This window comes from Parasteatoda tepidariorum, chromosome 7 (assembly GCF_043381705.1).
Source record: "Parasteatoda tepidariorum isolate YZ-2023 chromosome 7, CAS_Ptep_4.0, whole genome shotgun sequence".
NCBI classification, from domain to species: domain Eukaryota; kingdom Metazoa; phylum Arthropoda; class Arachnida; order Araneae; family Theridiidae; genus Parasteatoda; species Parasteatoda tepidariorum.
Genome location: NC_092210.1, coordinates 88096541 through 88109410, shown reverse-complemented (window position 1 = coordinate 88109410; position 12870 = coordinate 88096541). Strand labels below are relative to the sequence as shown.

General features: G+C 32.2%; 2 protein-coding genes across 2 annotated transcripts in view; one reads left to right on the top strand and one right to left on the bottom strand.

The window, feature by feature from the left end:
- LOC107454901 (patched domain-containing protein 3) overlaps positions 1 to 12870 on the top strand; it is a 130285-nt gene that overhangs the window by 13358 nt on the left and 104057 nt on the right. The window lies entirely within an intron of this gene.
- Positions 1 to 12870, bottom strand: part of LOC110282168 (Partner of Bursicon) — a 103825-nt gene that overhangs the window by 67737 nt on the left and 23218 nt on the right. The window lies entirely within an intron of this gene.

The following is a 12870-nucleotide window of genomic DNA, read 5'->3' as shown; positions in this document are numbered from 1 at the left end:
AGCGAGCTTTTTTGCATTCTCATACAGTCAGGAACACGACAAATTTTCCCATATTCTGGTAATTTTGACCATAGTTTTTTTTTTCTTAGTGTATATTTGATAATTATTTTATTTAAAATCTTTTGTTCAACCTTCTTAAAATTGATAATTCCATCTTTTTTTTAAAACTTATTTTCTCAGTGTACTATATTCATGCTCTGTAAGAAATTATTCCATTTCAGTAGTTAATTGTTTAACTTGTCAAGCTACCATATTTTTTTTTAAAGTGAAAAGTGAATCTAGAGTAAAAAATACTGGAAGCCCGAAGAGTCAATACCATAAATCAGGGGTGTCAAACTCAAAAGCTAACTTGGGCCAAATAAACAATACTTAACTTTAGGAAGAAAAGAAAGTCAGTGTTCATCGAAACAATATTTTTTATTTTGAATAGTACATTGTAATAAAGGTATATAAAGTAAAATTATTGCTTGATACTTGACATCTCTTCACTGCTACTATCTTTCCTATTTCGGGAGAAATTTTATTAGCCGAGACTACTTTCAAAATTGACCCAACGTGAGCGTTATNAGCAATTATTCCATTTCGGTAGTTATTTGTTTAACTTGTCAATCTTTTGCTCAATCCGCTTTGAATTGATAATTCCATCTTTTTTTTTAAACTTTTTTCTCAGTGTACTATTTGTATTCATGCTCTGTAAGCAATTATTCCATTTCGGTAGTTATTTGTTTAACTTGTCAATCTTTTGCTCAATCCGCTTTGAATTGATAATTCCATCTTTCTTTTTAAACTTTTTTCTCAGTGTACTATATTCATGCTCTGTAAGCAATTATTCCATTTCGGTAGTTATTTGTTTAACTTGTCAATCTTTTGCTCAATCCGCTTTGAATTGATAATTCCATCTTTCTTTTTAAACTTTTTTCTCAGTGTACTATATTCATGCTCTGTAAGCAATTATTCCATTTCGGTAGTTATTTGTTTAACTTGTCAATCTTTTGCTCAATCCGCTTTGAATTGATAATTCCATCTTTTTTTTAAACTTTTTTCTCAGTGTACTATTTGTATTCATGCTCTGAAAGCAATTATTCCATTTCGGTAGTTATTTGTTTAACTTGTCAATCTTTTGCTCAATACTCTTTGAATTGATAATTCCATCTTTTTTTTAAAAACTTTTTTCTCAGTGAACTATTTGTATTCATGCTCTGTAAGCAATTATTCCATTTCGGTAGTTATTTGTTTAACTTGTCAATCTTTTGCTCAATTCTCTTTAAATTGATAATTCCATCTTTTTTTTTAAACTTTTTTTCTCAGTGTACTATTTTTATTCATGCTCTGTAAGCAATTATTCCATTTCGGTAGTTATTTGTTAAACTTGTCAATCTTTTGCTCAATCTTCTTTGAATTGATAATTCCATCTTTTTTTTAAAACTTTTTTCTCAGTGAACTATTTATATTCATGCTCTGCAGACAATTATTTCATTTCGGTAGTTATTTGTTTAACTTGTCAAGCTACCATATTTTTTTTAAAAGTGAAAAGTGAATCTAGAGTAAAAAGTACTGGAGCCCGAAGTGTCAATACCATAAACGTTCGGGTATATTTTTTTACAGTGTAAGGCTAAAAGTGAGATAAAAGAAGTAACCCAAAACTCTGCAAACATATTATGAATATCAATTTCCTTTTGATAGGAAATTATGATCATAACGTCGGTGTATTAAACAGAAGATAAATTATTTTTCTTAAAGCAATAAAAGACAGAACCTGTGTCTAGAACTTTGGGAAATCCCAACATTCTTCATATAAGTGCAACATCAACGCTACGTTCAGATATTCACATCTTTAATAAAAGTTATTTGCATTTTTTCATTCCCTCTTTAGAATACATGATTCCTAATGATAGAAGAGATGAGCGACGGAACGAAAGAGTCAATTCATCAGAACTTTTTACATTTTGAATCCTGTCACGTATATTTAAATCGCAGTTCCGAAAGGAGTTACAACAAAACGATGCAACTCTTAGCCTTCGTTTTTATGTTTTGTTCGAAATCAATTTATAGATAGTTAATTTTTTGTATGGGAGCAATATTTTGATATTGTTTTGTGATTTGTCACGAGCAAATTATAAATACGTGGGCGAAAAACAAACCTATTTAGTATTATAATTAAAGCTTTATAAATTGAAATATTTTTTATACCTGGATCAATTTATTGTAAGACCATTTCTTTGATGAAATTTTTTTTGTTGAATAAATTAAAGTTATTAAATTATTTTATACTAAATATTGTGGTAATATTGAAATTTTTTGACTAATTTGTCACATGCGGATTATGACCATGTCTAAAGAAACAGCTTTGTACAGCACAATAATTAAACCTTTTTTGGTTTATGCGGGGGGAGGGGAGGGGGGGTAACTGAGTCAGAAGTAAAAGATTTTCTTCAAAATTTTTTAAAACCTTCATTTTTGATTTATAAAAAATAAATATTTAACATATGTTTACAGATTACTATTCCTTTATCTACCTTAGTTTTTATATTTAGTTCAATTTTTCAAAATTAGCAAATTCTGAAGCAAATAAATAACGTGAATGAAAGTGCTGAAATTGACATACTATAGTTTCAGTTCTATAAACAAGAACCTTCTTCAGTGTCTACTAAACATCGTAAAAAGGCAAAAGCGTGAAAAATGGTTTAACCAATGGGGGTATAGGAGCAAGTTTGATCAAGATAATAAAAAATGGAGATAAGCAACAGGTGTGAGGGGTTTTAGCGGGAATCCCATGGTGCTACAGACTTCTAAATATTGCAAACGGTGGGATAACCCTAGAGTGAGAAGATCATTAACTTAATGATTAGAATTTTCTTGAAATATGGAATAACTCCCAAAACTCCAGTTAAATAGATGAAGAGCAGTGCTGAATGATTTTAGCAGAAGAAAACTCTAACCTGTGATTAGAATTTCAACTCTATAGAGTAACGGATGATTGGTTAATTTCCTGATTTTGGACATATCTATCATGTTCATTTAAATCGAAGTTTAAAGGTACCTTCAGTTTATCCAATTATTGCAAGGCCACATTGACATAATATTTGATATATACATCAACTATTAATATCAGCTATTGGGACTTTAAGGTTGGTTAAATTTAGCTTATTTACAGCGTAAAAAACGACTTTAAACTCAAATTTATTCAAAATCTTCGAAATTTGGGAATGGATTTTCTGGGATGATGAGACATAACATTCAAATTTTTAGAGTTCGAATTAGAGAATTTGGTGGTATACAGATGGAATAAATTATTTCAAAATAAAAACCGTACTCTATCGCGATAGCTTTAACCCCTTCCTTCTCGCTCCCGTGAAAATGACGGGGTGAGGTTTCGCCCTCTATTTCTCGCTCCCGTCATTTTTCCGGGCTGGAGTGTTCAGTAGTAACGGGCCAATAAGAATAAAACTAATTCATTTCTTTTGCCCGGGAAACATTTTATTTTTAATTTATACACCAGATGATAGAGCCAGGATATTTTTAAGGTAATTGTAGATAGTTAGTTTATTTTGAACTAGATGTCAGGAAAAAAATATGCACTTTTATGACCATTTTCTTGAAAATTAACCGATCGTTAAGGGGTTAATGTAAATGAGCTCTTCATTGGGAAGATAACTATTGACTCATATTTTAGAAGCACAGTGAACAGGTGTTCGTATGGCAGCTATCTTTTGATTGGGGGATGGAATGAATGGTTACGTGGGGGGGGGGGAATAAAATCGCAAAAAAACGTGTAAGAAAGGTAAACACTTAGTGTTTTCTGTTCAAATGTGAAATGTATGCAAGGACTGATAGAATTCATAATATTGAGAACATGATCAATATCAGCATTGCCTCTCATTGTGGAACAATCTTGGACATATCGTCTGTAAGAAGGGTATAATTCCTATTATAGATGATTTAAAAAGTAAATTCAACACTACACTGCAGAAAATTGCGGATCAAATTACGGCAAAATGTGCTGGCACTTTAAGTGTTGCATCCGTAAAATCTATTTTAAACCGAAAAATTTAATACCTTACAATAATATTAATTCGATTATAGTGATTTAATTGCAATAAATAATGCCAAAATTAAGGTACAGTGATACCTCGAGATACGAGTTTAATTCGTTCCGTAACCTTGCTCGTATGTCAATTTGCTCGTATCTCAAAGCAATTTTCCCCATTGAAATTAATTGAAATGCCATTAATCCGTTCCAGCCCCAAAAATGCTACCCCCAATTGTTTTTGTTACGTGTTTTTGAATAAGAAAAATGTATTTATAAATGACAAATATTGTATAAAAACATAATAAAAGAAAATGTAAAGTAAAAAAAAAAAAAAAAAAAAAACTGGTTTTATAAAGTGTGCATACATATTTGTATTTTGATCACTTAAATGCAAGTTGCACACATCTTAAATGCTACTGTATGCTTAATTTTAGTCACTGCTTTTCTCTTCACCGGTCTTTGCTTTTTTAGCTGGATTAAAAAAAAACTGTCCAAGGAGGTTTGTTTCTTCCTCCTTCTCAGAATGCTGCAGAAATGAGTTAGGCGAGTGTCATGAAATAGTTCCGATGCACGACCAGATGCAACTTTTTCGGGATGTTTCCTTGCACGAACTGTGAAATTCTTGCCCACATTCCCAAGAACACTTTTATCTCACTTGTAGAGATAACCTCCTCCACCTCTGGCTCTTCCTCGAAACCAATTTCTTGCAGAACCCCCGAATGCTGCTGCGACGGTAACTCTTGTAATTCCTCTGTCGTCAGTTCCTGAGAGTACTCCTCGATGAGCTCGTTCACGTCTCTCTCACCCATCACCAGGTCCATGGATTTTCCCAGAGACCCAATATCCTCCTCCACTGGCACTTTGGGTTCGAATCCTTCGAAGCTATAGACTCAGGTCACAGCACAATTTTCGGCTACAGACTCACTCTGGCCACAGCTTCTTCCATGCAGAGGTCAAGGTCCGCGTTGCAACGCTCAGCCAGGCCTGATCAATAATTCTGAGGCATATCACGATGTTAAAGTTGTCCTCCCAGTACTCTCGAAGGGTGAGGTTTCTGTTTTCTGTCACCCCAAAGCAGCGCCGGAACAGGTGCTTAGTGTACAGCTTTTTAAAATTAGAAATCACCTGCTGATCCATGGGCTGCAGGATAGGAGTGGTGGTAGATATAGAACCTTTATAAACTTGAACTCTTCGAGGATGTCATGTTCGAGGTTCGGTGGGTGAGCAGGAGCATTGTCGAGGATGAGAAGGACTTGCCTGGCCGTTCCTCGTATCTCAAATGTCACTCGTATCTCAAAACAAAACTTCGCTCGCTCGACAGCTCGTATCTCAAATAACTCGTATGTTAGGGCACTCGTATCTCGAGGTACCACTGTATATCATATTTTTGTTTCGAAACATTTCGCGATTAAAATGGATTTTACGATAAAGAGTATTGACACCCTGAGTGCCAGTACTTTTAATTTAATCCTTAATTTTTTACAGTGTATGCGATAAAGAATTTAAAAAGGTCTTTTTTCTGGTATTAAACCGCGTTTTTACTGGTATTATCGCGTTTGATCTGATGGCGTCTTTCAGCGAATATGTCCAACCCACGTCTTTCTGCGTTTTTTTTAACTACTGTTGTCGTGGGTTTACAGATATTTCGTTTATATACTTCGGAATCAAATACTTTATTTGGCTAATGAATTTTCAAGATTTTTCTTAAGTATTTTTTTAAACATGTCATATTGATCTCTTGTTGCTTTGTACTGGTGATGCTTCCATACAGTAGAACTGCTCTGAGCGCAGTCCTACTTTATTTAAACATCTCTGATTACAGCGAACATGATTGGTGATCTATGCTTATAAAATAATAAACTTAGCTTAATAAGCATTATTAAATAATAAACATTGTAAATAAAATATTTCGAGACAAGCTAAGTAGAGCAGCGGTGACTCAGGGGACACCTCCTAATGAACGACCCAGTGATGGCTCATCGATAATTTATTCCGCTCCCCGCTTATTCTGACCACAGTGATGTAAATTAGCTACAGTGATAGAGGAATAATGGTTTAAAATCCTCTTAACAACGGGTTAACCATGCGTTTTTGTGATTTTTCTTTCCAAGTAGCGTAAATGCGGATTATATAGTTTCATCAAACAGTTCACCATGGTGACTATTTTGCCCCAACCAGGATCCAGAAGTTCCCCTGTCCTTTGGATTGATTTCAAAATTACAAGGCTATGGAGTTCAACATTGATAGTCGTAAATTCAAAATTGGGTCAGCTGTTTATAAAATGAAATATACAATAAAAAAAGCTAAATTAAACTATTAAAGGTAAGTTTTAAAAAACAAATTATGATTCTTTTTAAACAAACAAATATATGTAAGTTTCTCTTTAACAAAATAGGAGACTTTTTGAGAATTCCTTTAGAGAAGCTTTTCATTGTTTGAAAAATTAATATTTTGTTTGATAATGCAAAAGCTTTAGTTCAATTATTTTTAGTTTTATGCCAAGATAATAGTGTCACGAGAAATACTTTTTAAATAATATAATATTTTTTTTTAAAAAAGCATCTATATTATATAAAACGCTAATACGTATGTTATCAATAAAACCGATGATATTTCTTTTCTCGCGTTGGCAACAGTTTTCATTTTTAATTGATAGGATTCGGCGCGCTAGAGCACGTAGTGAGCATCATATGGCTAATCTATATTATATAAAACGCTAATACGTTTTAATTGATAGGCTTCGGCGCGCAAGAGCACGTAGTAAGTATCATATGTCTAATCGGGTGAATTCTCACCGAATTATCAAAAACATTCTCACAAAATTATCTTCATCGAAGCCGATGCTTTACATCCGGCGTTNATTTACGTCGCACTAGAGCTGCACAATGGGCTATTGGCGACGGTCTGGGAAACATCCCGGAGGATGATCCGAAGACATGCCATCACAATTTTGATCCTCTGCGGAGGGGATGGCACCCCCTCTTCGGTAGCTCGACGACCTGCACGCGAAGTCGAGCACTTTAGGGTAGCACAGTTTAACGAGGACCAATACCTCACACCCTTGGTCCCTACGCAGACTGATCCAAGTGGTTACCCACCCGCACACTGACCGTAGTCAGTGATGCTTGACTTCGGTGATCTGCTGGGAACCGTTCTGAAACAAATAAAGAACGTGAATGAAAGTGCAGAAATTGACATACTATAGTTTCAGTTCTATAAACAAGAACCTTCTTCAGTGTCTACCAAATGATTATAGAGAAGTAAAAGGACAAAAGCGTGAGAAGTGGTTTAAGCAATAGGGGTAGAGCAGCAAGTTTGAACAAGATAATAAAAAATGGAGATAAGTAACAAATGTGAGGGAATTTGGCGGGAATCCCATGGTGCTATTAGAATAGACTTCCAAATACTGCAAACGGTGGGATAACCCTAGAGTGAGGAGATCATTAATTTAATAATTAGAATTTTCTTAAAGTATGGAATAACTCCCAAAACTCCAGTTCGGTAGATGAAGAGCAGTGCTGAATGATTTTAGCAGAAGAAAACTCTAACCTGTGATTAGAATTTCAACTCTATAGAGTAACGGATGATTGGTTAATTTCCTGATTTTGGACATATCTATCATGTTCATTTAAATCGAAGTTTAAAGGTCCCTTCAATTTATCCAGATATTGCAAGGCCACATTGACATAATATTCGATAAACACATCAGCTATTAATATCAGCTATAGGGACTTTAAGGTTGGTTAAATTTAGGTTATTTAAAGTGTAAAAAAGGACTTTAAACTCAAATTTATTCAAAATCTTCAAAATTCGGGAACTGATTTTCGAGGAGGATATGGCATAACATTCAAATTTTTTTAGTTCGAATTAGAGAATTTGGTGGTATATAGATGGAATAAATTATGTTAAAATAAAAACCGCAATCTATCACGATAGCTTTAACCCCTTCCTTCTTGCTCCCATGAAAATGACGAGGTGAGGTTTCGCCCTCTATTTCTCGCTCCCGTTATATTTCCGGGCTGGAGTGTTCAGTAGTAACGGGCCAATAAGAATAAAACTAATTCATTTCTTTTGTCCGGAAAACATTTTACTTTTCATTTTACACACCAGATGGCAGCACCAGGATATTTTTAAGGTAATTGTAGATAGTTAGTTTATTTTAAACTAGATGTCAGCACAAGATGTTTGGATGTCAGGAAAAAAATAGGCACTTTTATGACCGTCATCTTGAAAATTAACCGATCGTTAAGGGGTTAATGTAAATGAGCTCTTCATTGAGATGATAACTATTTACACAAATTTTAGAAGCACAGTGAGCAAGTGTTCGTATGGCAGCTATCTTTTGATTGAGCGATGGAATAAATGGTTACGTGGGGGGGGGGATAAAATCGCAAAAAACGTCTAAGAAAGGTAAACACTTAGTGTTTTCTGTTCAAATGTGAAATATATACAAGAATCGATAGAATTCATAATATTGAGAGCATGATCAATATCAGCATTGCCAATCAATACGGAACAATCGTCGACATATCGTCCGTAAGAAGGGTATAATTCCTTTTATAGATGATTTAAAAAGTAAATTCAACACTACACTGCAAAAAATTGCGGATCAAATTACGGCAAAATGTGCTGGCACTTTAGGTGTTGCATCCATAAAATCTACTTTAAACCGCAAAATTTAATACCTTACAATAATATTAATTCGATTATAGTGATTTAATTACAATAAATAATGCCAAAATTACGGTATACCATATTTTTGTTTCCAAACATTTCGCGATTAAAATGGATTTTACGATAAAGAGTATTGACACCCTGAGTGCCGGTACTTTTAATTTAATCCTTAATTTTTTACAGTGTATGTGATAAAGAATTTAAAAAGGTCTCTTTTTTTGGCATTAAACTGCATTTTTACTGGTATTTTTGCGTTTGATCTGATGGCGTCTTTCTGCGACTATGTCCAACCCACGTCCTTCTGTGTTTTTTAACTATTGCTCTCGTGGGTTTTCTGATATTTCGTTTTGATAATTCGGAATTAAATATTTATTTGGCTAATGATTTTTTAATATCTTTCTAAAGCATTTTTTTAGATGTGTCACATTGACCTTCTTGTTGCTTTGTTCATGCGACGCTTCCATGCTGTGGAATTGCTCTAATTGTTGAGAGCAGTCCTATTTTGCGTAAACATCTCTAATTACAGCGAACATGATTGATGACCGATGCTTAAAAAAAAACTTAGCTTAATAAACATTATTAAATTATAAAGATTGTAAATGAAATATTTCGAGACGAGCTAAACGGAGCCGCAGTGGCTCAGGGGACGCCTCCTAATGAGGTGACCCAGTGATGGCTCATCGATATGAACTCCGTTCCCTGCTTATTCCGACCACAGTGATGATGTAAATTATCTTCAGTGATATAGGAATAATGGTTTAAAATCCTCTTAACGGGTTAACCATGCGTTTTTTGTGATTTTCCTCTCCAAGTAACGTAAATGCGGATTAGTTTCATCAAAAAGTCCACCATGGAGACTATTTTTGCCCCAACCAGGATCCAGAAGTTTCCTTATCCTTTGGATTGATTTCAAAATTACAAGGCTATGGAGTTCAGCATTGATAGTCGTAAATTAAAAATTTTGTCAGCTGTCTATAAAAAGAAATATAAAATAAAAAAAAGCTAAATTAAACTATTAAAAGTTTTAAAAAACAAATTATGATTCTTTTTAAATAAGCAAAAACACATAAGTTTCTTTTTATCAAAATAGGATACTTTTTGAGGACTTAATGTACTTTAGAGAAGCTTTTCATTGTTTGAAAAATTAATATTAATTTGTTTGATAATGCAAAAGCTTTAGTTCAATTATTTTTAGTTTTATGCCAAGATAATAGTGTCACGAGAAATACATTTTAAATAATATATTATTTTTTTTTTTTAAAAAAAGCATACATATTTCAAGTTAAAAATTAAAATATACTTTAATATTAAGTGAATACATTACTAACTACCAAATGATTGTGGTAAATAACCTTATGGTTTATATAAATATTAAAGGTGAAAAACAGTTGATCAATAATTTTATGAATATAAAATTGCGACTAATGCAAAATGGAATAGGAAATCGATCAAAATTTCAGTTAACTGTTAAAGAATCCATTTTCCCCCTTTCTTCAATAAAAGGGTGCAATATGAGTCGATCTATAAAAAAAATAAAATATATAAAATCACTTACATGTGTTTTGATGTTTACGGCATGCAAGGAAATTTTCAGAATTATTCAGAAACACTTTTCTTGGTATAATTTTCAATGCCAATAAATAATGTTTTTTCCTTCTCACGCTAACTTATTGTCAATACTTCCCGATATAAATATGTATTGCTAAGATCATGTCTTTGAAATACTATCAAAACACTTGCTGTGACTTTTTTTTATGCAAGAATTTATTGGGAAATATTTTTATATATAAAAAAACTGTCACGCCTACCTCAGATTTTTACATTGATAATGTAAGTATAAAGCATAATACAATTTAATACAATGCAGTAAGATTCAAATATAATACAATATACAATACAATATTCATTGTTAAATTATACATATATAATATAGAATGTCTCAACGAGTTTTTCTACATTAATTCATAGATAAAAAAAAAAGGATATCTTATTAATTTTAGCATGTAGAAATCGTTCTTTTACAAAGAGACATAAAAAGTCAAGATGCCAATTAAAAGATTGTTTTTTGAAGTTAATAATTCTTAGAAAAATATTCATTAAGAAAATCCCAAAAAATAACCTATAGAATGAATGGCGTCATGTTTTTGAACAAATCAAGATCTCTAAATTTTTCCGTTCGAATAAGTTAAGGTTATTCTTGGAACCAATTCCCTTTCATAATCTCTTGTTAAATAGTGGGAGCCATCGAAAATGAGTGGCTACAAAAAGGGATTAAAAATGTCATTAAAAGAAACATTAGTTTGGAGAGAGAAACCGTTTGCAGATTTAAAATCAGCGATTCAAAGAATATCCAAGATCTTTTCAAAAAACTCTCATGAAACAGAAAACATAAAAAGAATTTGTTTCCTAACGTTATTCACTCTTATCATCTGGTTCTTTACGTGACTACAATTTTGAAAGTTTTTAAAACACATACACTAGAGGTATTTGGGATATTAACATATCACGCATCCCATTTTATCATAATTTTTAATAAATGCAACTGTAGAATTCTAAATTGACTTTTCAATTTTTTTTTTTTATTCGATTCTTATTTTTTTTTCATCTTACGCTGTAGAATAAGTTGATAAAACTAATACCTAATTAAATTATGATTTTTATAATAGAACAACTGCAAGCGCAGAAAAGTAGTCAAATATCAATATTCATGTATGATCAAGATAAAATAATTTAATTTTTGGAATGCTTGAAAAGCTTTTTTATTGTTTATTTATCATTATCGTACTGCTTATTTTATCGTTTATTATTATTTATAGTTACTAGATTCCCAATTATTGAATGAGATGTAGCGGCTACTTTAACTATATCAAAAGCCATTGATATTTAAAACTTTTAGTTTTATAGCCATTGATATTTAAAACTTTTAGTTTGTACTATAATGTGTTGAAATGTTTTCATGTGCTCAAACTGTTTGAAGAGTTACAACAACATATTTGACCAAGAGGGCCAAATATATATATTTTTTATTTTTATTGTGTCCATCTGTCATTAGAGTTTTTCATCTGTTTATTGTGTCCATCTGTCATTTTGATTTTTATTGTGTCCACCTATATAACCCCTACTAAAGTACGAATTTTAGAGATTTAAAAAAAAATTACACGCTGTAAGTTTTCTATAAACGCAATTTTTTTATGACTTAGATATGGTGTCCTCGTTTAAATGTATTAAGACTATTTGAGGGTAAAAATTAGACATTTCATCTAAAAATATTTTATATGAAAAAAANTCCATAAAGAGTATCACTTTTCTTTTTTTAGCGAAGAATTTCCGATCCAATTTTCTTACATAGTCTTCAAATAAAACTGATGTCATCCAGAACTTTGTGTTAGACTTGTAATCCAAAGGATATGTTTTTACATTCTTGAAACATCGGGGATTTCGGTATTTTCCGATAACAAGTAAGGGCAATTTCTCTGACCCAGACGCATTTCCTTCAACTAGGACAGTCAAACGTTCCCTGTTCATTTTACCCCCTGAGCAGTTTTCATCCTTAAACATCATAGTCTAATTTGGAGGACATTTAAAAAATAAACATATTTCATCAATATTGAAAACATCATTTTAACTGTATCCTTGAAGTAAATTTGGTAACGTTTCATTTAATCACTGTTCACATACTTCAAGAGGGACAGCTTTAGCTCCTCCATGAAGAATGCGAAAGACATTGTGCGTGTTTTGCAAAGGAAGGGGCAAGATATCAGCTCCTGGTTTTTTTTTCTTGCTTTAAAAGATCTTTTTTATGAATTTAGAGAGTAACTGATTTCCGAGATTTTAGAAAATGTTTGTATTTTGCAATTGCTTGAAGTGTATAAGTATAAAAAAGTACATCGTACACATTTTACGTTTCTGCTATTAATTGAGTTGTTTATAATATTAATATGGACGGATTTTTTTAGTACTGTAGTTGTTAGCATCGCTTTAAATTTCATAATTGTCAAAATTTTTTGTTGCATTTATTAAAATATTTGATCTTTCCTTATTCGGGGGCGGTGGTTTCAAATTTGAAATCAATTTTACTCCTAAGGCTACAAATGTTTTTAATTGATATTTTTGGTCGAACTATACAAGTTTAAAAACGTCACACTGTTAAAATTTTCATTCTAAAA